A 14398-nucleotide genomic window follows, 5' to 3' on the forward strand; every position below is an offset into this window, starting at 1 on the left:
GATGCCTGCATTCTCTAAGATATCTCCTCCCTTGCTGTGGCTGTATGTATCCTAGCTTCTTAAATTGACTTTTCACAATGTCTAAACATATTTAGACACAAGATTTCACAATTACGGGAAAGTTGCTTTCAACCTCCTCCTCCTCTCATTCAGATCCATTCTCTTCTGCTCTCATGTTCTTATCATATTTAAGAATTCTGTGTAAATGAGCATTAATGAACCAATTTCAAATTATTTTTCTATGAGCAATTTCAGCTTCAAGACGCTTGATTATGTGAATCCAAATGACGGGGTGGGGGAAGGGAGAGCATAAAACGTGTCTTTGCTGCAGTAACCCGTGACCAATTTAAGTGATGGAGCAAAGGTAAATGCAGGAGGGCTGAGCTGCCACTTGAATGCTGTCTGCACAGCTCTGGGTGGAGAGGAGGTGGTGCAGGGCTGTAGGTGCAGAGGAATGCACATGATCACATAGGGGCAGGCGGAGGGGGAAAAGCTCTTTTTCGCTCTCTATTGAAGCCCACTTCCCTGCCCTACCACTGCAGGACATCACATTGGTGTCTGCAAACCCATGGCCCTCCTTTGGATGGGGAAAGCAGCCAGCACAATCACTGGGTGGCAGAGAAACAAGCATTAGGTGGTTTGTGGGATGGCTGCCAGCATGAGGCACAGGGAGGCTGGGATATTTACACTAGGGCCACATCGGATGGGGCTTGGAGCAAGCTGCTCTAGTGGAAGGTGTCCCTGCCCGTGGCAGGTGGTTGGAAGTGGATGAGCTTTAAGGTCCACCCCAAACCATTCTATGATCCTGTGATTTGTGTCACCACACACAATGCATCAGTCCAGGGTCACAAGGGATTTAACAGCCATGCCTGTAAGGCACAGTAGCTTGTAGGGACTGAGAAGATGATATCTTAAAACCTGGTGTTTTCTACATTAATACATTGTTTTCAATGCCAGGTACATTCTACCTTTAACTCTACAGATTTCAAAGTTAATACAGAAATAAGTTATTCAGCAGTGCAATAAAACATGACTGCCTTTTGACAGCTTTGTTCTCTTCTTTCTTCCTGAGGCATGAGCAGAGGAGCTGGTCTGGTGCAGAAACCTATAACTACAGGTTAAACCACAAGAGTTCAGAGGGCTTGGTCCACCTCCTGTGGAAGTTAATAGGCATAGTCTACTGCTCAGAAACCAATGGGATCCAACACACAGCAGCTGAATCATGGCTCCGTACGTCTTTGAGAAGGAAAAATCTCAGTCCCTTTCTGATTTTGGGGCTGGTTTCATTCTGCCTTCCAGCTTGAGGAAAGGGTTAATGGAGTGGACACTGCTGACTCTGGACTTTGCTCCCTCTGCATGATGGGGTGCCTGATGGTTGTAGAACAGCCACTGGTTTCCATACTCCTGTTTTCCCCCCTCAACTCTGCTATTGACTTTCTCTCTGACCTTGGGTACGTCAATTCTTCCACTGAAGTAAGTGGGAACTCAATTGCATTTTATGTTTCTTTATGAGTCAGATTCCCTTTCTGCAAAATGAGGATCATAACGCTTAACTACCTCTCGGAAGTGCTCTGAGGCCGAACAACAAATTAATGTTCAAGATCCTTGGATATATATTTTTAACAAAAACCCTTTACAGATATGCGAATTTCACTGAAAATAAAGTCAATTTGGGGAAAAGTTCTGCAGATGAGGATTGTTTTCAATGCATTTCTTGCCTTGGAAAAAAAAAAGAAAGAGATTGAAAGCATCATTGTGAAATGGTTGAGATGCCCTTTTTCAACATTTCACAAGTGAAACATTTTGGGTTTTCATTTGGAAATTACTTTCCATTTATTTTTTTTCATTATATTCTGTTCTATAAATATGACACAAAATCAAAGCAAATTGAGGCATCGCATCTCTGTTTGTTAAAGTGAACTGCCTTGAATTACCTGAAAGGACATTACCTTCCTTTTTCCCCCCTGCCTTAATTCCCTCTGCAGAGAACTCTGACACCTCCTGGATTTCTCTGGCTGAGCATCTGGCCTGCTTTCAAAAGCCACTGGGAAACGGGATTTTGAGCCTCCTCAGAACCTGTGAGGGCATCAAGGCTCTGTGATGCTGCCCCAAATGTCAGTGGGGCTGAGTCCTGAAGAGCTATTCTGCTAGAGTGATAATATATCATAGAGACACAAGAGCTGGGGAGGAAGGTGAAAGGCATCATCTAAAGATGTCCAGTTATATGCAGTCCTGCGACTGGACACTGATTTACAGAAACCCAGTATTTGAGCTCTGGAGGAGGCTGCCTTCAATGGCTGCAGAGTCTCTGTCATGGGAAACTTCAAAATGATCCTAGACACTTGTAGGAAAGGCAGAAATGAAGCTGACCCTCTATGAAGCAGGATGAGGAACAGATGAATACCTGCGGTCCCTTTCAGCCCTGCAGGCTGATGCCGTTGTTTGCTTGGGCAGCATGGTGCTGATACCAGGAGGTGCCCTGGCAAGGCAGAGGGACCACAGCAAGGAGAAAGGCAGGGGAAAAAAAGGGGGAAACTGAGTTTTGAAAAGGCACATAGAAGCAAAAGAGAATGAAAGAGAAGCAGAAGGGGAGCTGGCTGGACTCACAAGGCACATTAGCCAAGGGAGGAAGCAGGAGGTAACGCCAGAGGGGTCCAAACACAACAAACACTAAAAGCAAAACTAAACTCAGCTGAAACATGGTCTTTAATGACAGTTGTGCATTGGATCTACAACAATTTGGACAAGAAATGAGTTACTGAAAGTTATGCTTCTTATCATGAAAGTTTCTTCTCATGTCCTGTCCTTTCCACACGAGCCACAACATCCCAGCCCTTCCTCACTCACATCCCAAGAGCAGCTTTAATTTGGGCTCCCCTTCTGTGTGTGTTTGTTTTTCCCTTGTTCCAGCAGCACAACTACCCCAGCCATTGACCAGGCAGGATCAAACCTGCATCCCTGAGATGAGAGAGCTCCCAGGCAGAACACAGGGATGTTCAGCACAGCGAGCGGCTGATCCAGCAGAGTTCAGGGAAGTTGGACAAAGACCAAGCTGCAAATCCTTTGTGATGCCAGCTGCCAAATGTCTTAATAGCCAGCAGCCCACTTTATCCTTGACTGCAGGGGATACAAAACACTGCCTGAGAGACGTGGCATGAGGTGGGAAAGGGGCAGCTTCAGCCCTCCTATCCCAGTCTCTCTGTATTTGTTCCTACACCTTGGTAAGGCCATAGCAAACACTGTGCACCAGTGGGGCAGCCAGGGATGTGCGACAAGGGTCTCCCTGCGGTGTGAAGGTCAGTGGACACTTGCAAACTGATCTGAGCTGGGTGAAATGTACCTTGGGGTTGCACAGTGGAGGTTTCTAATGCCAATGTGGAGCCTGCACTGCTGTCAGCACCCTCCTGCATTGCCACAGCCCTCCCATCTCAGAGGACATTAAGCAGTGCTGCTCCATCCCTGGCAGCGTTCAAGGGCAGGTTGGATAGGGCTGCTCTAGTGGAAGGTGTCCCTGCCAGTGGCAGGGGGTTGGAACTGGATGAGCTTTAAGGTCCCTTCCAACCCAAACCATTGATGATTCTATGACATCTCAATGGCCTGCGGGCCCTGTGACCTTTCTTACTACAGTTCTCCTGGAGATCAGATTAAAGGCAGCAGAGGGATCTGAGCTCTATCTCTGCTGACACTCTGGATTCCCACTATTTATCAGCTTCTCTTTAAAAGGATTTCAGATTGCATTTCTGTATCTGGCATATGGAGACTTTCATTTATTTGACAGGTTGATTCTTTTATCAGACATTTATAAGGATTTACAATACTAATGCACTCCACATGCAGTACAGGATTTCACACAGAAAAAGGGCTGGCAAAAGGACGAGGTGTCCTCAGAGGAGTTTTCCCTTCTCTTTCTCATCCCACCTTTCCTATGCCTTACAGAATCACAAAGGTTGTGATAACACTAATGCCCTTTCCAAGCATTTTCTGCTGGGATAGGTGATGATGGATGTAGGGTTTCTTCCAAAAGCAGAGTGCATGAGGCTCTTATGGCTGCATCCAGAGGGATGGGAAGAGAGGCAGCAAGAAAGACCTTGGCGATAGGCAGCAATAGGCAAAAGAAGAGGAGAAAGGTGCTGAACCCTGCAGGGGATGTGCAGAGAGGAGATAGATGCTGGCTCTGCTATAGACTGAGCTGCAAAATAAAATCCTCTGGGACAGAGACCATAGGGCAGGCATTTCTCCTTTATGACAGCCTACATACAGTGAATGAAGCACAAGATAGCCTCCTGTCTCTGCAGACAGCAAGGGTATTGGGAGACATCAAACTGCGGTACAGAGGATGCACAAGGGGAATAGAGACCCAGCTAACTGCCTCCCAGACTTCTGATTTCTTGTTCCAAGCAGGAGACACTGAAATAATGTAAGTCTTCCTTGTGTTCCTGTTGGAATAACAGAATATAACTTCTTTCTGCTTAGGGGTAGCAGACGGAAATAAAGCTTGTTTGGTCTCCATCTTTTGCCCTCACCTCCGATTCAAAGCCTGCATTATTTCCAGTTGCAGCAAAGGGCAGGGGAATAGCAGTGGTATTTGCCAGGCATAAAGTTGACTTTCCCATTTCCAAACTACACATAGAATTAGTTTCTCAGATTCTTTCAGGGCTTTATAAGGAGAGGTTATTTCTGCTGCCTAGCTGATGATTTGCCTAATATAGCTCCAGTCTCATACTGAGATTCGCTCACTGATTTGACTTTGATTTGACAGTTGCATTTGGTCTACAACGATCAATAACAGATTCACTTTGGTAATACAACTCCTTGATTTTCAGTTTGAGCTGGTTAAGTGCATGGGTAGAATCTGTAAAGCACCCAGAGGCCCCTCCGGCTCAGTTAGGACCATAGGAGCAGCCCTTCAAGAAAGGGCTGACCTAAGACTCTGTCCTGCTCCCTGCCTGACTGAGTGCCCTGGGTACAACAGGGTGATGCTTGATGGCAGCAGACCCTGCCACCTTCAAGAGTGTTGCCCTATTTACCCTTGTGCAGACACCCAGTGAGCTGGTTAAGGGAAGCAAGCCACCAGAGAAGGAAATAAGAGAAAGAAATGCTTTTGTCCTATTTTCCTTCAAACTGGCTCAGAGCATCAGATGTGCTGGTTCCAGGGGCAGAGCAGCAGCAAAGCCAGGTGGATTTAGAGAAACAGCCACAGGATTGCTCCAGCAATGTTCCTCCAGGATAATTACAATGCAAATGCAAAGTGGGTTGAGGAAACTGCACTAACCCATTTATTGGGATTTCCTCATTAAACATTAAAAGGGCTTCAGCTGGTGATGCTAAGCATCACATGACACTGCCACTGGAACTGTGAATGGCCACATCTACTTGAGCTTAATGAGATTTAATTAATTGATAGCCACACCTTACTTCCTCAGTATTAATCTGCCTGCAATGCCTGTATTGTCTTTAGTCTCTTCCTCAGTTTGAAGGGGGAGAAGATATGTTGGATGACTACATGGCACTACAAAGAAGGTAACTGGTGCTGTCTGTACAGAGGCCTTTCTGATACTGCGAACAAGGTATTTTTGCTCTTGCAAGGGGATTGTTTTAGCCTCCTTTTCTGCCCATGTCCTGCTAAACAGACATGAAAATAAAGGGAGAATAGGGGAAAGCCTCAGGGTGTTTAAGAAGGCGCAGCACTGAGAAGGCTATTAAGAGTTTGGTTTAAAACTTCATCTAAGAGACTGGCAGGCAAGTGCCATCCATCCAATATGCAAGCACAGTTGGATAATGTTAAGGGTGATGGCTAGCTGCAAACAAATCTTGGGTGCCTGTTATTTTGCTGTGAGTTTCCATGCTTTTTGGAGAGTTTAAATCAGAACTTTAATGGGCTTTTGATGTTGTTGGAGTTTGGTGAATAGTTTGCTGTTGTATCTGCTTATTCAGTGAAATAGCGAGGAAGCGCTGTTACAGTGGGAGATGACAAGAGACTATAGAAGCCTATCTCAGCTGCATTTGCACAGCAGAAGCCTTTAAAAATCACTGTGCTATGAACAAGGCATTTCCATATTTCACGGCTATTTTTGCCGAATGCCAAAAGTTGTTGATACAGCAAAAAAAAAGATTTGAAGGGAAAAAAGGGAAGGAAAATGTCCTTCTGCTATTCCTTTCTTTCAAACAATTTGCATTTCAGCCATGTTGCTTGGCAAAGCCAAGTATGTTGTGGCTGTAAAATGATAAGCACATGGGCTACACCAAGGATGTTTTCCCCCTGGCATTTAGTTAGGAACACAGGGATTCGGTATGAAGTGGAACATTATCTTCATTTTTAGCTTTGATGCTCCTCTCTGCCCTAAAGCTTGCTAGGGCAGCTATTTCTTTTGGGACAAGAAGGTCAGAAGAAATCAAGGACACTGATTATCACTGTGTCTTCCCACTCAGGCATGTGGCAACAGAGCAATTGGCTTTCTGCATTCTTGATAGCCATTATCCCCTATACCCCCCTTACTTACTTAGTCCTACAGCAGCCTATGAGGCTCTATAGTTCATGGTCTAAGAAAGCATGCATGAAAAGCCCAATAATGGGGAAAGGCAGCCCTGCTATTTGGTTGTTTGGTGAGTCTGTGGGACATGGCATTAGACTGAGGATGCTAAACATTAGCAAAGGGAACAGAAATGGAACTTCAAGGAATGTTTCCTGCTGTATTAGTCTGCTGTGATTCCAGAGAGGTTGCTCAGGGCTTTGGGGTATTAGGTCTTTCCGTGGTGCTGTGCCCAAAATTGTTGGTTGCTTTTCAAAGCCCCTGGGGTCTGTGTTTGCTTCTGTATCATTGATGCTAATGATCATCCGTGACCGTTCCTTAAAGACCTTCCATGTGTTTGGCAGTCATTTGGGACCACTGTGAAAGACATAGTGTATATACTGAAATGCTCAAATGAAAGCATGTGTACCTCTGCAATTAGCTCAGTTCTTACAGCACTGCTAAAGAAGGCAAGTGTGGGGCATGTTTTCCAAGGATTGGGAAAGATTTCTTGGGCTGTGACTGGGAAATTTGCTTGTGGATGATGGACAAAGATCCCATCCATGCCCAGTACCAATGGAGACTACCAATGTGCTGGGTGTCTTGAGCCTGCCTTGTGACTACCTGGTAGCCCAGCACACTCAGGGCTTTCAATGTGCACCACAGAGAGCAAACACTGCTCAACAAGCTCTTTTTAACCCAGCTGCAGCATCTTGTCCTTGACCCACCTTCAACAGCTGTGAAGGGGATGAGGTTTTTCCCTTAGACCAGCAGCCCAAATAAAAGCAGAGACCTGCAGTTATCATTCACTAAAGACTAAAGTTCCTCTGGGTTGACATCAATACAGTGACTACAGGCAGCCCCAGACTGGCCAAGGGGCTGCCAGTAGGGACACTGTTTTAAACTGCAGGTTGGGACACTAAATTAAGCTGTTCTACCCAAAACCTCAGGCTCTGGGGCTCAGGCATGTCCCATATGAGGAGGGGGAGGCCACAGCACAGGGCTGGCAGTCAAAACCCAGCCAACCCCTCCCAAATCGCTGAGCATCCCTATTGCTCAGTGTCTCCATCTATAAAAAGGGATTTTAACACTTGTCTCAGATGGGTGTGTGAGGATCTGTGGCTGTAATAAACCCCGCAGCTGTTACCCCTTCGCTGTTACTAGGGAATAATGCTTTATGTATGACCACAAACTGAATGAGGTTGTGGAGGGTAGCTCCGTGCTGTGTAAGCTATGGTGGTGTTGGCTCAGGATAAGCAAAGGGTTTGAAAAAGTCAACTCTCTCCTGAAGATTGAAATACAGAAAAAGCCCATTTGATTGGTTTTTAATGGTGGGAAGATCGCACAATTCTTTTGTTCATATGCTTTGGGGTCTGGGAGCAGTGAAAGAGCATCAAAACACTAGAAAAGCAAAGTGAACATCTACCATTAACCTGACCCTCGACAGAACAAGGCCGTTTTCATCAGGTTTCCACCATGTTCATAGGAGGACTGGGAACAATTCTGGAAATAACATCTAATGTGGGTTGCTCTGCTGAAATACCTGCAGAAGTGAGCAACTCGTCCTGTGCACCAAGGAGGGGCCTGTGGAAACAAGTACAGCTTTCCATCAAGTAAAACTTTCCTGGCTTTGGCTCCGTTTGGGTCAAAATTTAGGGGATTACGGCAGTTTCCCCAGGCTAAGAGCAAAAAGCCAAGGGATGTGTAAACCCGCATGAAACACAACTGGAAACTTCCCATTCACAGGGCCATACCCTAACACGGATGTGCCTATAACATGGAAGAGAATCCAAGCCCGGCACAGCCACCGAGTCTTTCCTTTCCCTTTACAATCCCTGTTTGGATTCCAAGCTCTCCCTAGGCTAAAAGAGGCAAAATTGGAAATTGGGTCAGAGCTCTGAACTCCCATTGGAGACACTGAGGTCACTGGGGCTGTTACCAGGATGAAGTCTTTGGCTGCAATCGGTGCACATTGCATACCCGGAGAGGAGCCAGTCCCCTGTGTTTCAGCGAGGATCCACTGGCCGCAGCATGGCGTGGTATAGGGTTTAATCAGGTTAGCTAGGTTTTCTCTCTTGATTTCACAGCCTCTGTTCAGCACACCAGATTATAAACTTTCAACATGTAATTGAACCTGACTCAAGGAGCCAATTGTGTTACGGTGAGCTTTAAAAGGGGGAATGGCAAGGGCTAAAGTTTTCATTCAACGAATGCAATTTCTATGCGCAGAAATCAATTCAATTGACATCAGTTGAGCTTTAATGCTGAATTAAAGAGCTGCCAGGTTTCCCCCATGGGGCTTTTACAGTCCAGGTTTTATGAATTCATTAAAATGCACACACAAACTTTTAGGGAAATAGCATTACACTGTAATAAGAGCTACAAATCGACCATATTCCTCGGAGAGAGAAGTCTAATTTGAGTTGCCTAGTTGGCAAAATTGTTTTCCATCGCTTTGCATTTATTAGCAGAGGGTGTCATATTTTCCCTTGTTTCCATTTTGGTTTCCTGCTGTTTGCTTAGCAGGGGAGAGCATCATGTTTAGAAATAGCAAGGGAGATGGAGCCTTTCAAAGTTAGGTGCCCACTTAGGAAGCTGTGAGCATCATGGGCCTCCTCGAGGCAAACTGTGCCTCAGTGATGGGCTGGATGACTGAAAGATTCATAGAAAGTTTTGGGTTGGAAGGGACCTTAATGCTCATCTGGTTCCAACCTTCCTCCAGTGGAAAAGAGTTATTATTTTCATTATTGTGGAAGACTCGGTGGATATCTCTCGATTGATGGTCTCTGCCAACTGGAAGCTGGAGTTGCTCGGCCTCGGATGGAGGAGATAAGCAGGATGTCTGCAAAGACATCTGTGCCGAAGGAGAACTCGGCTTCACTGAGAGCTGAAGCTGATCTGAGGGCAGTGAAGTGAGAGAGCCAGACGTTTTAGAAGAATATGTGTAGTTTCAGTGCCCTTCCCCTCCATTAATCTCACAATCCCACTGCAAAGCAGCAGCCCACAGCTTCCATCGTCTCCGCTTTAAGTGCGGGCACAATTAGACTCATACACACTGGTTTCCTCTGAGATACTGCCAATATATGGCGTATATGGGAAGCTGCAGGGACAGCCACAGAAATCATACCCATGGAAAAGTTCTTTGACCGGGTCAGCATCACCGGGCTGTGTTGTGCTGCTCCTATCTCGCACATTGCAGCTCTCTTTCTGATAATAAGCATTCTCAGGGTTTTGTTAAGTGTGCTCTCTAATTGGATTGGTGACCCTGGTGATTGGAGGTCTTGACCTATCCATAAAGCAAGTGGGACTCAGAAAGCACTATTTCCTCATCCCGCTGTTTTCCTAGCATGACTTGGCTCCAGCTTTTGACGGATGAGGGAGTCTCTAGGGCTAATTCAGCTCCTGCGGAGAAGGCACAGTCGATGTCATTTGGGATGGTGAATTCTGCATTGGGGACACACATGCCTGTGCAAGGAGACTGTACAGACAAATCTGACAGACAGCCAACCCTCTGTCGAGTGGTAATAGATAACAGTCACTGCCAACTCCCATTTCCAGGCTAACTTAGTGATGTGGAATGACTCCGTATGCTCTAAACAGATCTGATCTCCCACTCCAGTGGGTCAGGAGGACCTACAGAAGCAACAGAAAGGGGCACAAAGGGAATCACCCAGGACAGGGCCCTTTGCTCCCAAGGTCTAAGGTATTCCAGTGCTTCCTCCTTTGCTGGAGGCGTATATGGTACTCCCTTCGAGCAAGCAAAACTAAACCGCACCTCTATCCCTAGCGATGGCATACGAATTATAGAGAGGAGCTTAAGGAGACAAGTTAGAAAACAGATTTATACAAAAGGCATATGCATCTGTTGGCTTTCTTCACTTGATTCTATTGATGCCAAAGTAGCCAACAGATCACAGTGTGACAGCAGTGGGATGGGCAGTGTGGAGAGGGATTCTTCGTGCCATTTCCTCAGTGTTTTGCGCAGACTGAGTTTCTTGTAGCTGCTCATGAAGGGTTGCGAGGAGGAGATTAGTCCAAAGATTACATCAGTGCATTTTGCTGGACAGCTATCACTTTTAAATAGCAGATATTCTCCCTTTTTGTCAAATGCATCTCTCTCTTTTCTTCCCTACAGAGGTTTGCATACACCCAGGAAAGAAAATTCAGCACAGATCTGCTGATGAGCCAGCTAATGTATTAGAAGTGGGGCAGTGGGGGTCCTCTCCTCCTTCTTTTTCCCTTTTCAGTGGATCATGCTGAGTCTTTCTAGATGAAAAGAAGATGAGTTATCATCTCTTTACACTTACAGAACTCACAGGAGAAAAGGGGAGACAAGAGGTAACTAGACCAAACTCTTACAATGATCCGAGCCAAGAAGGAAAGGAAGCGTGTCCTTTACCCATATCCCCAAACACTGTGACTACCCAGGTGGAAAGCTCTACCCAAGCTGTCTGGAGATCCAGCAGCAGCAGGACTGGGACCCTTCTTTTTAACCTGTAAATTGACACAAATGGGCAAATTACAGACCCAGCAGGAAGGATTATGCCTGAGGCTGGCAAGATGCGACTCACGCAGCCAAAACGGGGAGAAGGGGAAAGCTCAGTGCATCCATTCTTTGCCTAATCCCTTTTCCTAGGTCAAGAAGCAAAACTCCTTGGAAATCACAGCGGGCACAGCAGGGCAGGGATCCTGCTGCTGGCCAAGCCCTGCGGGCAGGGGCAGAAGCCACGTGCTGCATCAGCTTCCCACCTGGCTCACACGCCAGAAGCTGCCAACTCCAAATGTGAAGGCTTTCGAGCTGGAGAAGCTGAAGGCACTTGACAGTGTGCCTGTGGATGCAGGGAGTGCCTGTGACAGATAGACTGCTGGAGAGAGCTTAATAAGAACAGTTCCTCAAACCAAATGTTCCAGAACTTCGGCCAAAAGAGACAAATCCCATGGGTCTAAGGAATATTTCTTAACAAATTTGATACTAACCCCTTTCCCATTAAAAGACATTGGGAATCAAAGCCCATTCAAACGTCTCCCATTCAAACTGTCTCCTAGGCTAATATTAATACTACAGGTTATAGAGAATCCCCTTTTATTTGACTCCCCTCTTCTTTATACTCCCAGCTGCATCCTCTTCTACACCTGACGGTGACTGCACTGGACCATGGAAATCCATATCCCGGGGGATGGAGAAGGAACAGACAGGCTGGATACTCCTGCAGCATCCTGCCTATGGGGAGTGCTGTGAAAAAGAGCCGCGATTCCTGACCGGCAGCACCAAGGTTTGTATTGTCTTGCTCTGGGGTCTATCTAGCACAGGCACCCCCCCATGTCCCCCCTGCCCCGGGAGGAGCTCGGGATGCGCCGTGGGGTGGTTCACTCGCGGGGTGCGAGTGACACCCTGTGGCCACCTCTCCCCACATCTTCCCGGAGCGCCAGCGCTGGCAACGAGCAAGGGATGGGAATGGGATGGTTTCAGACCTCTCTGACCGCCCTTCCCAAGGGATCTCTCCCCTTTCAGGGTGTACAGAGATGGGGCTCTTGCAAAGGAGGGGGAGAAGAGGAGCCACCGTTTAGGTCCTATGGAAATGGCTCTCTCTGCCTCCGGAGTGGGACCACAGGTTTTCTGCCCCATGTGGCCAATCCGTTTCGAACTGCTGCTCTCCTACCCTTGATTTTAGTTGGCTCATCACTCCGTATCTGCGGTAATGTGCCCAGCTCTGGGGCACCAACACAGGGACATGGACCTGCTGGAGGTCTCTGATTCTGTGATAAGATTTCAGGATCTTTTGATAGCTCTGGCCTGAGCAAAGTACTTACACTTCAGGATATCTTTGCTTCTGAGATTGCCACTCTTGCTCAGACAAGAGTGGAGAGTTGAATGGTTTGGGCAAAGAATCACCCTGTGCTTTCCCTAAGCCAACACAAAACACAGCAAAGAACCAGTCATCTTTGGACCCAGATCCAGACTCTCATAGCTGTTCAGGCATGATGTAGATGCAAGATCCCCTCTACTCTGCTCTTGTGAGACCTAACTTGGAGTATTGTTCAGTTTTGGTGTCCTCAACATAAAAAGGACATGGAACTGTTGGAACAAGTCCAGAGGAGGCCACAAGGATGATCAGGGGACTGGAGCACCTCCTGTATGAAGACAGGCTGAGGAAGTTGGGGCTGTTCAGCCTGGAGAAGAGAAGGCTGCGTGGAGACCTCATAGCAGCCTTCCAGTATCTGAAGGGGGCCTATAGGGATGCTGGGGAGGGACTCTTCATTAGGGACTGGAGTGACAGGACAAGGGGTAACGGGTTAGAACTTAAACAGGGGAAGCTTAGATTGGATCTAAGGAAGAAGTTCTTTACTGTCAGGGTGGTGAGGCACTGGAATGGGCTGCCCAAGGAAGCTGTGAATGCTCCATCCCTGGTGGTGTTCAAGGCCAGGTTGGACAGAGCCTTGGGTGAGATGGTTTAGTGTGAGGTGTCCTTGCTCATGGCAGGGGGCTTGGAACTGGATGATCTGAAGGTCCTTTCCAACCCTAACGATTCTATGATTCTAAGGCCATTAACCCAAAGTGCTCCCAGGCTCACCAACACCAGATCTGGATGCAGGTTTAGACAGAGCTCTGTCATAGCTCAGACCCAAGCCCCAGCTCTACAAGTGTTTCCTTTCATGGATAACTGCGTATTTGGACGGTTTGAGGGCTGCTTCTTAATTTTTCCACATGATGACATGAAGTAAGGAAGATGTCTTACTCCCAGCTCATAGAGGGAATCATCCAATGCACCGCTGCTTAGTTCTGAGGGTGCCGAACACTCTGGCTTGCTGCAAGCAGGGAGGAAAAGCATCTCTTACAAGAGCAAGAAAAACCCCCGCAGTGCAATCACAGAGTTGCTGTATGACTTTGGATCAAGCATTGTTTTGTTCCAAATGTCAAATTCTGGGTGCCTGTGTTCAATCCAGAGAGGAGGTAGCTTGAAAACCATCCTTCTGTCACTGAATTTCCAAATCACAGAGTAAAAAGCAAGCGGAAGGAGCTCTGCCATGAGGTTTGCCAACTCCTTCTATTGCAGCAGCAGGCCAGCAGTTCTCACATTAATCCACTGCCCCCAGCCCAGTTAGGTGCTTATGAGTTAGGTTTTCCTGCAGAGAAGGGAGCAAGCAATTAATCTCTTTATTAAGAATGGGTGGAAGGAGAGATTTCAGTGTACATCTGTTTGAATGAACCCCAAACTTTGGGGTACCAGCCCCCCCTGACACTCACACAGCATTCCTCTCAATTGGATAATTTTAGACCTTTGCATACCTGCTAATATCCTCTGCAAAACAAGGTGGGGGAAAAGTAGATTGCAAATTTGCATACATTTGCACATATTTGCATACATTGCAGCACATTCCCTCAGACGAACATGCCCTCCCATTAGGAGGGGATTGTCCACCAAACTCTAATGGGAAAATGCTACCACCTTTGTGTATTCATCCATGAATACGTATCCTGGGCTGCATACCAGCAGCATCACCAGCAGCTCAAAGGAGGGGATCCTGCTCCTCTGCTGCTCTCTGGGGAGACCCCCCTGCAGTTCTGGGGCAGCAGCACAAGAGGGATGTGGAGCTGTCGGAGTGAGTCCAGAGAAGGCCATGGAGATGCTGCGAGGGCTGGAGCAGCTCTGCTCTGGAGCCAGGCTGAGAGAGCTGGGCTGGGTCAGCCTGGAGAAGAGAAGGCTCCTGAAGGGGAGACCTTAGAGCAGCTCCAGTGCCTAAAGGGGCCACATTCTTCACTATGAGGGTGCTGAGGCGCTGGCACAGGGTGCCCAGAGAAGCTGTGGCTGCCCCATCCCTGGCAGTGTTCAAGGCCAGGTTGGACACAGGGGCTCGGAGCAAGCTGCTCTAGTGGAAGGTGTCCCCAC

General features: G+C 47.2%; 1 long non-coding RNA gene across 1 annotated transcript; it reads left to right on the forward strand.

Moving 5' to 3' along the window:
• Positions 1-5478: 5478 nt before the first annotated feature.
• On the forward strand, positions 5479-13957 carry LOC134172599 (uncharacterized). Its single transcript, XR_009967965.1, has 4 exons — positions 5479-5520; positions 10645-10703; positions 11625-11782; positions 13253-13957. It is a non-coding gene; the product is annotated as an uncharacterized LOC134172599 (long non-coding RNA).
• The last annotated feature ends 441 nt before the right edge of the window (positions 13958-14398 follow it).

The sequence above is a fragment of the Pezoporus occidentalis genome, unplaced genomic scaffold (genome assembly GCF_034315485.1).
Source record: "Pezoporus occidentalis ecotype Australia unplaced genomic scaffold, CSIRO_AGI_Poc_V1 ctg114, whole genome shotgun sequence".
In the NCBI taxonomy this organism is placed as follows: Eukaryota; Metazoa; Chordata; class Aves; order Psittaciformes; family Psittacidae; genus Pezoporus; species Pezoporus occidentalis.